Source organism: Neodiprion pinetum, chromosome 2 (assembly GCF_021155775.2).
Source record: "Neodiprion pinetum isolate iyNeoPine1 chromosome 2, iyNeoPine1.2, whole genome shotgun sequence".
Taxonomy (NCBI): Eukaryota; Metazoa; Arthropoda; class Insecta; order Hymenoptera; family Diprionidae; genus Neodiprion; species Neodiprion pinetum.
In genome coordinates, this window is record NC_060233.1 from 39,965,453 (window position 1) to 39,978,128 (window position 12,676).

The 12,676-nt window shown below is 41.7% G+C and overlaps 1 long non-coding RNA gene across 1 annotated transcript in view; it reads right to left on the bottom strand.

Moving 5' to 3' along the window:
- Positions 1-2,329: 2,329 nt before the first annotated feature.
- The window catches only part of LOC124211088 (uncharacterized), a 34,074-nt gene continuing 23,727 nt past the window's right edge, over positions 2,330-12,676 (bottom strand). Inside the window, exons 2-5 of the long non-coding RNA XR_006881388.2 lie at positions 3,662-3,950; positions 3,457-3,585; positions 3,209-3,317; positions 2,330-3,032 (exon numbers count right to left, since the gene is read on the bottom strand). This is a non-coding gene — a long non-coding RNA (uncharacterized lncRNA). The remainder of the gene's footprint in view (positions 3,033-3,208; positions 3,318-3,456; positions 3,586-3,661; positions 3,951-12,676) is intronic.

The following is a 12,676-nucleotide window of genomic DNA, read 5'->3' on the forward strand; positions in this document are numbered from 1 at the left end:
AATTGATTCGTATGACTTTTGTCCGACCAATTGGACCCCAAGGAACTCAGAAAACGCAGCGAAAAGAGCGTGGGATCAACAGGAGAGAAATGACGAAGGAAAAAGCACCTGCTGAAAAATGTCGAAAATTCAGGTTTCCGTTTTTTGGCTGTAACTTCCGATGCGTTGATCGCAGCGTATTGGGACTGCATCCAATCGATTTTTCTCGCCAAATTACGTCGGAATAGCGCCGCAATTAATTTATTCCAGCACTTTTCAAAATCGCGAAAATTTTCGCCAAAAATACAAAGGGGTTAACCTTCTTTTTTTTTTGACCAAAAAATTTTTCTTCTCAGAATTGATTCGTATGACTTTTGTCCGACTAATTGGACCCCAAGGAACTCAGAAAACGCAGCGAAAAGAGCGTGGGATCAACAGGAGAGAAATGACGAAGGAAAAAGCACCTGCTGAAAAATGTCGAAAATTCAGGTTTCCGTTTTTTGGCTGTAACTTCCGAAGCGTTGATCGCAGCGTATTGGGACTGCATCCAATCGATTTTTCTCGCCAAATTACGTCGGAATAGCGCCGCAATTAATTTATTCCAGCACTTTTCAAAATCGCGAAATTTTTGCCGAAAATACAAAGGGGTTAACCTTCTTTTTTTTTTGACCAAAAAATTTTTCTTCTCAGAATTGATTCGTATGACTTTTGTCCGACCAATTGGACCCCAAGGAACTCAGAAAACGCAGCGAAAAGAGCGTGGGATCAACAGGAGAGAAATGACGAAGGAAAAAGCACCTGCTGAAAAATGTCGAAAATTCAGGTTTCCGTTTTTTGGCTGTAACTTCCGATGCGTTGATCGCAGCGTATTGGGACTGCATCCAATCGATTTTTCTCGCCAAATTACGTCGGAATAGCGCCGCAATTAATTTATTCCAGCACTTTTCAAAATCGCGAAAATTTTCGCCAAAAATACAAAGGGGTTAACCTTCTTTTTTTTTTGACCAAAAAATTTTTCTTCTCAGAATTGATTCGTATGACTTTTGTCCGACTAATTGGACCCCAAGGAACTCAGAAAACGCAGCGAAAAGAGCGTGGGATCAACAGGAGAGAAATGACGAAGGAAAAAGCACCTGCTGAAAAATGTCGAAAATTCAGGTTTCCGTTTTTTGGCTGTAACTTCCGAAGCGTTGATCGCAGCGTATTGGGACTGCATCCAATCGATTTTTCTCGCCAAATTACGTCGGAATAGCGCCGCAATTAATTTATTCCAGCACTTTTCAAAATCGCGAAAATTTTCGCCAAAAATACAACGGGGTTAACCTTCTTTTTTTTTTGACCAAAAAATTTTTCGTCTCAGAATTGATTCGTATGACTTTTGTCCGACCAATTGGACCCCAAGGAACTCAGAAAACGCAGCGAAAAGAGCGTGGGATCAACAGGAGAGAAATGACGAAGGAAAAAGCACCTGCTGAAAAATGTCGAAAATTCAGGTTTCCGTTTTTTGGCTGTAACTTCCGATGCGTTGATCGCAGCGTATTGGGACTGCATCCAATCGATTCGTCTCGCAAAATCACGTCGGATTAGTGCCAGAAAGAATTTATTCCAGCACTTTTCAAAATCGCGAAAATTTTTGCCAAAAATGCAAAGGGGTTAGCCTTACTTTTTTCTTTATTTTTTGAGCTGAAAATTTTCGGTCTCTGATTTGATTCAAATTACCCTTTTCTGACTAATCGGACCCTCAGGAACTAAGAAAACGCAGCGAAAAGTGCGTGGGATCAACAGGGAAGAAGTTACGAAGGAAAAAGCACCTGCCGAAAAATGTCGAAAACACAGGTTCTTGTTTTTTGGCTGTAACTTCTGATCCGTTGCTCGCAGCGTATCGGGACTGCGCCTAATCGATTTCTCTCACAAAATTCCGTCGGAATAGTGCCAGAAAGAATTTATTCCAGCACTTTTCAAAATCGCGAAAATTTTCGTCAAAATTGCAAAGGGCTAGCCTTGATTGTTTTTCAGCAAAAAATCTTTCTGAATCGATCCTCTCGACCATTTCTGGACTCAATGGACCATAGAGAACTCAGAATACGCACAAGAGAGAGCGTAGGAACAACAACAGAGTTATCACGACAAATAGAAAAAGTTTACTGAAAATTGAATCACTTTTTTTGTCATTTTTGCAGCAAAAAATTACAGAACCTACATAGGCTATTCATCTGAGGCATTTGAATTGTAGTTAGGAAGATATAAAACAAATATCATACTGCGTCACATTGCATTTATTAGTTACTAGTGTACAGACATATTTATGTTTAATACTAATAACAAATTCGACATAAACATAAATGAAACATTTCAGGTACATATTTCATTAGATATTCCTAGTTTTCATCTATTAACCGAGAACATGAATATATATGTATGCTAATGAAACACAGTAAGTCAACGATTTAAAATAATAACATGTTCATTCATCTCACGCAGATGTGTCGATAATTACACCGTGAAGACGACACGGACTTATTTACAGAATAGATAGACTCTATGTTCTTGAGTGTTACCAACCGCAGATTGCAAAATATGTTTATTTGAATATATAATTATTGCAAACTCCAACCCTACTTCAGTCCATTCAGCAGGATTACTAACAGCACATCAAACTGACACTCACTTTTATTTCGTACAAAGACGATCTAGCGTTTATAAGTCAGCATATGCCAACACACCGATTATAATTATCAGCTGACTGGTAGGGTAGGTGCTCGGGCAGTCGCAGCGTGATCGTTTTTTCGTGATTTCTCTGTCAGAACCTTCTTGTACGGACTCCAGCCTATCCAGTACCCACATAGTCGAAGCATCTCCAATGGTAAAAGATTCTCACAACGCTACCGAAGCAGTAGAAATGGTGAGAAAAAGTGAAAGATCACATTACTGCTGATGATTTGGGGCTCGCAGAGCTAATCATCCGTCGTCTTCATCGTCGCGTCGACTGGTTGTGATAAGCGGGGTGCCACCATATTCACCTTCCACTTTCTTACTTGAGACCGGATGACATTCTATTTCCACAACAACAAAAATAAATGTTACCAAGGAAATTGACCAGTAACAGTGGTAGCATCGAATATAAAATCAACAAACAATGGAAATTCGTTCGGTTTTCCATCTCAAGAATCCTTTGCGATAAAATTGTGTTACCAACAAACGTGGGGAAATAATCAAAAGTTCTACTAACCTTTGGTCATTTCATCACCATGCTTTATTCAGGTGGGAATGCTTTGCCAGACGGTGTCGAATAAGGGCCCTATCCCAAAGCATTGAGTGTCACCCTGCTTGTTGAGGCCCTGCAAGCAAATTGGCTCTCATTAAAGACGAAGTGCTTCGGTTAACTCTAAGGAGGGTACGTTCGATCAGACGGCGTCGCTCAAGATAGACATGCATTTAATTTCCCTTCGTGTTTACTCGAGCACGGAAAGCCTTAACCTTTCTCTTCCGGAATGTTGGAGCCGAGGCGTTGCACGCGAAGAGTGATTGGCGAAAAATCATCCAGCTGACATTGGTGGCCTATGGAGTGTGTCGGACACCCAAGCGTTGGCCGTGGTGCTCGACAAGCTGGAACCAACAATACAAGCCTTTAATTATATGCCAGCTGTTTCACCTGGGTCTTGTAGTACAAGTATTCGCTCACGCCTTTACGTGTTCTTCTCCGAATAGACACACTTGGGATTCCATTTCCATTGACGTAATTCTCCGAACCAATACCCACCGACTCATGCCTCTTAGCTACTTCAAATTGTCAATCATGGATGGAACCATCATTGCAATCGCAATCACTATGACAATGAACTCGGCACCAGCTCCGCCTCGCGTGCTACTCATCAGATATTTATAGTTCAGGTTCATATCCATGGCTTCTGGGCATTTTCTGATTCTTATGCTGCTGGATGAAGTCCTGCCGAGTTCAAACACCCGGTACGCTAAATTGCATTAGGAGACTTCAAAATTACGTCATTCAAGTAGAATGGCTCAATCGGTTTGTTACAAATTCAAAAAGTCAATCTCTAGAGTCTCTTTTCGTTAAGTATATTTATTTTTTTACTCTCTGTGTAAAATATGGAAACTCTGCGATTTCGAGACATCTAATAAGGTCAACAAACTCTCGCAGTATTTTCATCGTTTGATTGCCCGGTCAGAACCATACCTGTACCTTGGACAGTTCGATTTCGGTTAGATTTCAATAATTTCAAGCCTGACCTTCACCGGTAAAATGTTTCTTCTTCGTTTTATTGTTTGTGTAAGTTGTATTCGTCATTGGGCAAACTGGACGCACCGTGCGAAGGCTTGGCCTCATGCCTTTTTCGGTCTATAATAGCATTTTTGCTAGATCTGCTATTTTTGGCGAAACCTACAAGACGGGTTTCACTTTTATTTTGCAGACCTGAGAGAATGATAACCCAGCATGAATATATCGTACGTTCCGGAGCTAATTAGGTGAGCTATAAAACGCGAATTACGGCAGAGGCTCATATTATTCATGAGTTTATCGCCGAGATTAGCCACGAACGTGGGTTAATTCAACGTTTTGAAATATAGTCACTTATACAAAATAATGCGCGTCATGAGTATAATAGCTGTTCAGAAGCTGTAAAAAGGTGTATATTAGAAACGCGATGAACTCATTCAATCTATTTTTTCGCTCTTCTTGGTTTCACTTCTATTCAATTCCTCAGTTGTTCTTTAATCATCGGTAATTGAATTTGAGGAAAAAATTTCGACAAGGCCAGCCAGTTTTTGGGAACCCACCAAGTCGTCCACGCATTCCAACGTCCTCCTAATCGCAAATGAACTTTGCAAACTTACTTACACCATTCCATCCCAGTGATGCTTACATACCGGTAACGATAAGTCAAATTCACCGTCGTTACCGAGACGCCTGCGTCGAATCGAACGACGCCAAACATGGTGAAGCAATTCAAACTAGCGTTATAATTTGTACAACACGATAATTAATTTCACTTCGCAACGCTCGGCTTAGTAATTATGTGAGTTTGCTTTGAGCCACTGATGCTGACACATATACATTACAAATAATATACCCTAGTCGAGCATTTCACTGCATAGTCTGCCTTGTGCCAAATTTATTAGTGAACCGAAGATTTCACGCTCGATATTAACCGGCTTTGAAATTTTTAATCGATTCAAACTATTATACTCGATTTTATACTCGTTCGTGTATCAAAATAAAACGCACACAGTCTAATGAGCCGTGTAAATGATCGAGTTTATCGCAGAAGCAGAGGTCTGCAAAGTCGTCGAGAATGGGATCGAAAAGTGAAGTCATGTTATTTCCAGACTGTACGTATTATGCAAATGTGAGGCAAGGCCGCGACCTTAAACCAATTACTCACTATTTCGTTGATTGTTTCGAGACGTTTCGCCGGCTCGAATCGACCGTCAACGTGAGTGACACTCCCTTGACGTACGGTAAGTGATTCATTTACCAGCGTTATCCTAACAAACAAACGATAATTGGACAGTTCTGAACCGCCACATTCACCCACATGCGTGGACCACAAACTTGCGGCCTCTGTTACTCACACATGCTCTCCGAATCGTATCAAACAATTAATTGCAGCGATAATTATCTACCTAATGTTGTCTAACGTCAGTATTTCGTCATTTGAAGTAACATATAGGTATCTCAATATTTGATAGATCGTTTCAGTAATGGCCACATGAAACTGACTAGCGATATCTGAAAAAATCGGACAATTTATTGGCGACATGTAAGCGTCTTTGCAAGTTGTACTCTGACAATACGCGAAATGATGACCAATTTGTTTGGAAAGGGCACAATTATGGATATCATTGAGAATATTTCCATAGACGGTCCTTCGAACTGTTACTATCGCCATTTCCACACCAGATACGATGCAGACTTGAAAAGAACGATTTGCTGCGAATCGTGACTACGTACGTGATATGAGTCTGTAATAACTGCATTAGAAATGAAAGTAAACTGAGTTGGGCAGGTTTGCCTCCGAACGCTTTCGCGAACATCACATCTCGCTCAGCTTCACACTGCATTGTTATAGTAGGTAGGAACTATCACTTAACAATTAGTAGTGAATCGCTGTGCCGGAACGAACATAACGAGACGTTTAAGGAACTGTTTGTACATCATCATCGGCAACTGTAAAAACTGATCTCAACCTTTCGATTGTTCGTGCCTTTCTCGTCTATTCTTTCTGCTCCATGGATCACTTGATCCTTAGATCTGAGAACTACGACAAACGGCCAAGAATGCAAAACGAAATAGAATAAACAATTCGAATTCACTAAATGCAAATCACGTCAATAATACGCGTACCATGCATATAAAAGAAATTTTTCAGCCCGGGGTTCGCGACCTGTAAGCTCCATATCAAGATATTCACACTCTTTAATTTTTCGCATCGACGAGCAGCTGACCCAGCGTGAACCACGTCCAATTATGAGCTGCATTAAATCGTTCGCTAAAACCGGAAACGATGAAGCAGTTCCGCCTATACAGATAAGAGGGCGAGAGAATTGAACCGCTCCTTGCATATCACGGTGAAGACATCCTCGCGTAATCTCCCCGTAATATCTTCGATATGAAATTCCATATTTTCACGGTCCAAAACTCCATGAACGCCCATGTAACAGACAATCGTGCGAATATGTGTCTCGGGTATTTTGCCCGGGAGAAAGCGTGTCTCATTTCGGAATCGGCTGAACTGAGGCAGCCCACGTTGGTTGTCTCAGGCCATTGTCCACCTGCACCTGTGTACGTTGTTTATGGCGGCAAAATACCTGCACGGGTACCTTTTGCAGTAGCCCTGCATCGCACAATAGGCTACTCGCTCAAAGTGGACAAGACGCGTTAATTTCTTGCGCTTTCATTGCCACTCTTGCGTGTGTGTGGCAGTAGATGCGCCATGTGACTGTGGCCTAGCCGTACACTTTGGTACTTATCTCGGCATCCATCCGCAGCCAGGGCATCTGAAAAACGGATTGCGGCCGGTTGCGCAATTTCACCGCAGTGTTATGCTCCACTTCCAGAGGCAATGAGTGCAGCGCAAAAAAGACTCGAACGAGAAGCGGACACGCGTTGATTATTGTTTACAAAATTTTCGAGCTTACATAAATTCATTATATTTTCATGGATTGATTGCTGCGGTTTTTTTTTTCTACCTTGAATAACGACGATCGTACAATATTTTGAAAAACTCAAGTTGTCCTTTTTTTTTCGTACCGTTTGAGTCCCTGGACCGATTTTTTTGGCAAATTTAACGAACTACTGGGCATAGAATCGAAAGCGTTGCTTCAAAAACTGTTCTCTCCATCCCCATTCATAGATTTATATATATATATTTATACTAGCCTCTGAGCCCATAGATTATATCGAATGCGTGTCGGATAGCACGTGTTGATTTGAATGGATTTGGCGGCCACTTTCTTTCACGTGTATCTCCGCGGCTCTCTTAACTATAAGATCGGCTTTTGTTGCTCGATTTGAATTTCTTTTTGAGTAGGTGTACGTGATCAGTATAGCAAACAGACTCGGCTCGTTAATATTCAGCCAAAGGCGAATGCTGCTCTCCGTATAACACAACCTGCACGAATTTGCGACAGAGTCAATATACAGATATAATACAATTCTTCTGTAAGCTCTTTGTTTTCTTTCTATTTTTAGTCTCTTGCAAGCACCGCGTGTGAATTGTTACTTTTACGGAAATTTCCATAAAAACAGTTGTGGGGAAATTCGGTTATTTTCCAATGCTCGGTAAACGCGACTGCAGAGAATTCCTCAGGCGTGGTTTCTTATCTTGCGTATGCTAATATTGTGTCCGGTATATATTAGACATTCTGTGACGCGATCGGATTGCTTCCGCCTGACATCCAACGAGCTCACGGCTTTGCGACGTTGATTTTTGACACCCATGTATAACGCATTACGTCCAAAACAACTTTGAAAGTGAAACTAGAGTTAAAAAACAGAGTTAAACTTTTTTCACCCATCGTTTCCATTTTTTCTTGCGACCCGCGGCTCCCTTCGTTTCAAACTTGCATAAAAATCTTCGTAGTCAGGTACTCTAGGCTTGGTTTTCGTCAAGCGAACGTTGACTCAGGTTTCTTCAACCGACCCAAGACCCCGTAGGGCATCTTTCACGGCCCAGACAGTGGTCAACACCGTCATATCTCGCAACAGAAACCCTGTCTCTCCCTATGCATATGGCGTAACTTGCGGAGCGAATGCTGCATTGACCGCCTCGGAGGCGCCTCCCAGGTATGTAATGCATCCGATGCGGAGGCACACGCGTTCGGCCGTCCTTCTCCGCATGCCTCCGCACATGCCTAAAAAAGGAAATGAGAGAAAAATGTGAGCCGAAGGAATCGTTACGGTGGCATTAGACGGTACGGAATCATCGCATCGAGGGAATAGATGAAAACGGAAGACAAATTTGCGGTAAAGTCGAAGATCAAGTACGGAATTTGTTTCGTCCAAAGCATGAGCGGCCGTTCGTGGACAACAAAAAGTCAACCGTTTCTGCACGTATAATATGACGCTCGCAACTCGACTCTGTTTCACAACGCTATTTAACACTCCTTTTATCCACGGCGTCCACCGAACCAAATGGCTATGTGGACCGTCAGGACGCTGTTCTATCGTATATGTGAATTTTGTCCTGTTTTTATGCAAAGACGAAAGATGTCGCAAGGCCGTGTATAACTCATCTGGATGTAGGTACTTTACAGTCGCAGAATAAGGTCTTGCACAATTGTTCACTCGGCAAAATTCAACTCAACAAGGCATGTTAACCGAAAGTACCTGTTATCGTCTCGTAATGGAAGTGCCCGTAACGCCGACCACGTATGTGTATGCAAATCAGTCACTTAAAATTGCTCGCCGTTGCGCGTTGTGTGCCTGTCCGGTTTCACGCTTTGTCCTCCTCCTCTCTTTCCTCGGCGTTTTGCTGATCGATTTTTCGTGTCTTCATCTCCCTAATCGAAACCCACTTCCTTTCTATGACATAATGATCTCGGTTTTACACAGAGATCGGTTGTAACTCGATGAGTGGATGTCTTGTTTCAATGGTTGATGCTAATAATTGCTTGTAAAAAAAATTTTTCTAAATAAAATATCGGAATCACAAACGAAAACAAAGATTTTTCGTAATAACTGACAGTTCGATGAGTTTTCATAAACATGGAACGGTTTTAGCATTCGAGCAAGTTTCAACCTTATACCCGTAAAATTCAATGTAGAACAATTCTGCTATAAAATCGAAAGAAAGGTTTTAGTTCAAGTGAATTGCGTAACCAACGATCGATTTTTCCTTCAACAAGAGTAAAAATGTTTAAAAAATGGAATGGGTACCTGATTTCCAACGGGGAGATTATGACGGTGTCAATTCATTTCCGTTGGGCGGGAGGTCGAATGTTACGCGCGTCTTTTTTGACGTTCACAAATTTCAAATGACACGTGGAGCGATGTGGCGGCGAAGATTGTTTAATCCAGAGAGCGCGAGAGGTCGAGAGATCGTTTCTCCGTGGTGGCGAACAAGCCATTCGCCCACTTTCGCGTTGCCAAACGGTTAATGGTTTGCCGAAAGAACAACCTGCCGTCGTGTTCCTTGGCCTCGCTCGATTTCCCAGTAGCAGATTATCAGGGTGCGCCCGGGTCCTGCGGACGCGTAAGGTCCAGGTGTCGATTGGACGATTTTGATCTCCTCGAGCCTGAAACGACGCTGCAGACTGCAGAGAACGAGGATCGCCGTGTCTAGACAGAGACGGACGGAACTTGATTTATGGTTCATTTTTTATTCATGTTCGTATGACACCGCTCGAACGCAGTCTTAATGCGCCTTTTAGCGAGCAGTTTACGGTGACATAAGATGTCGTTTGATCCCTCAAACTAGATCCAAATAACACACGTATCTTACGAAACTTATATTCTTATTATTTAAATAATATCTGAGGAGAAAATTGAACCGTACTGTTATTAGCATAACAAGGAGTATAGGATTTTTATATAATTATACATTATATAAATTCATAGGAAAAGATTTACATTTCACTAAATCTTGTCGGCGATAAATCAAAATCGTTTTAACTGTTGCAAATTTCTATGCAAATGTAAAAGTTTCTAATTCTAACGTACGCGAATAACTGCCTATCTCTTGAAATGAAATGTTCACGAATGAATTATGATCCCAATCATTGTCCAAGTCTTACGGTTATTGCACTGCGCTTACGTAACCCTTGACTACCAAGTGCAATCCGCACGTCAGGACTCTAAACGCGAAATGTTCTCGAAATTGCATAAAATTCGCGATTTGACAGGATACAAAAATTGCGTTACTTCCGGGTTACAGCGAAGAATGTTCGGTTACACCTAAATTGCACTAACGACTAAGATTGTCGCGGTAAATCCCAAACGTGAGTATATAAAATAAGGTTGAAAGGAGGCTGATACGGGCTTGGCTGGGTAAATACCGCATCAATTCACACCTGTTCTACTATAGGTATTAACGAGGTACTTGTGTAGTGAGGTCATGCGAATTGCCACCACTTTGTTGTGTCAAGTCGGTTGTTGCTTCGTTTTCGGTTTGAAGAAAATTCACACTTAGGTTCTACACAACGGTCCAACCACCGTGACTCTCGTCGTAAATATATAGAGAAACAGGAAGTTCGAATGAAAGAAAAAATAAATAAACATATAAATAGAGTCAGGCGTATAAATTTGTTACAGAATCGTTACGTGTGGTTGCCAAAAGAAATTAGCACTCCAATTTAGTGTAAAAATATATTCGCGCATTCCGTCATATTGTGTTCACGTCATTTTTTTTTTTTTCTTTTCTTTTTTGACTTGGGCAATAACAATAACGATAATAATTTTTTTCCCTACATATTATACTTTGCATAACGCAATCATATCCACACTCCGCGGTCAATTCTGACATTAACGATGTTTTGTCGCGTATCGTAGTCATCCGCGTTTATAACAATATGCCGCGAGTAATGCACGCGGATGTTGTATTTATGTAGGCACGCGTGATTTACCGATTTCCAATTGTAAGTTAACGAGGAACTTGGCAATGCGGCATCCGAGGAAGCCATTATTCATATCTACTACCGGCGATGACTGATTACAGTGTCGAAAATCGTGGTGCTTGCTCTTCATTGAACGAATAACGAACGTCGTTTTCTTCTCCTTCGTTTTTCTCCTCTATCTTTTATCTCCAAGAACGAAGATGTTCGATGTAAGGAAGCGACAAAATGGGGACACGTATAAATCGAGTGAATGAAATTTATTGGAAGTGCGAAGGTAAAAATAAATCTTTTCGATGTTCTTCGGCTCGGAGAACCATGGTTTTGTCGAATACGGTAAAGAACTTCACCAAGGTCTTGGAGGTATAATGCAGATATTCGGGTATTCAATAACGAAACGAAAAAATCTGCGTTACTCGGCTCTTCTCGCTTTACCACTCGAAAGAATTCATCTCTGTCGTTATGCGCGCACATTAGTTGCAAACTCGAGGTTCAGAGATAAAGGAGGCGATTAAGCTCAGCGCCGGTTTAAGAAACGCGACCGTTTTAGCTCAGCTTTAAAAGATTTGTTCGGAGCGTGCGAGACGCGTTGCATCCATCGCATTATAGTAACGTCGTGGGATAATCGTGCCGCCCAAATCCAAGAATTGCCTGTATAGAAAAAGGTAGAGAGATAGAGAAAAGAGAAAAAAAGAGACCAGCCGAAACCTCGAAGGATACAATTTCAATAGAATCTGACTGTCTCTATTTCGAAAACTAAACGCCGGTGACGCAGCTAATTAAAAATTTAGATCCAACGTGTCACAATCCTCCGAAACTGGACTTACTTGGACCGCGTGTATTTTTTTCTAAATGTATTCGGAATACCTCTGCTGGACCAAGTAAGCTGCGGCAATAATCGTTCCTCATGCCGGCTGCAGGCCACGACAATCAGAGATGTCAGAGTCGTTAGACCTCTGCATAATTCATCACTGAGAGGAAGAGAAGAAAGAGAGAAATCAAAAAAAAAAAAAATGCGAAGAATGGAAGACAAAAACGATCAGAAAAAGCGCAAAATAATTACACAAGGCTCGGCGCGCGGCGCTTAAGGATGCTGGTTCCTCGATTACGTATTGACACGTCGAAAATTCGGAGTAAACATCCATTTTTCAAACGAGCTAAACAATGCCGGACAGTCCCGCTAACCAAGATCGCAAATAGGATATTGTATATTTAAAGACATGACCAAGGTGGACGTTTTTTCCGTTTATACTACACCAGATGCGTAACTATTTCTTACATCTCTCGTCATGCGTTATACGTATTTACGTAACTTCGCGTTGTATACCTACAATACTTGCCGACTCGGTACGCTAAAACGATTTGCGAAATTCGATCACCGTTCTGTTAACAACGATTTTGCCCCAGTTCCATCTATTCCACTACCGGAACCGATTCGTTGGTCCTTTTTCCACTACAGCTGACTCATCGATTTATCGTTAGCAATTAGTTGGCGAATGAATTGCTGACCAGTCTGTAATGTACGGTATATGTCCGTATTGCAGACACGAGTTAGTTGTCTGTAACCCCGGGCGAAGGACGCTGAAACCGAACCTTTTGTTGGGTCGAATCGACTCCGGTTCCGGGA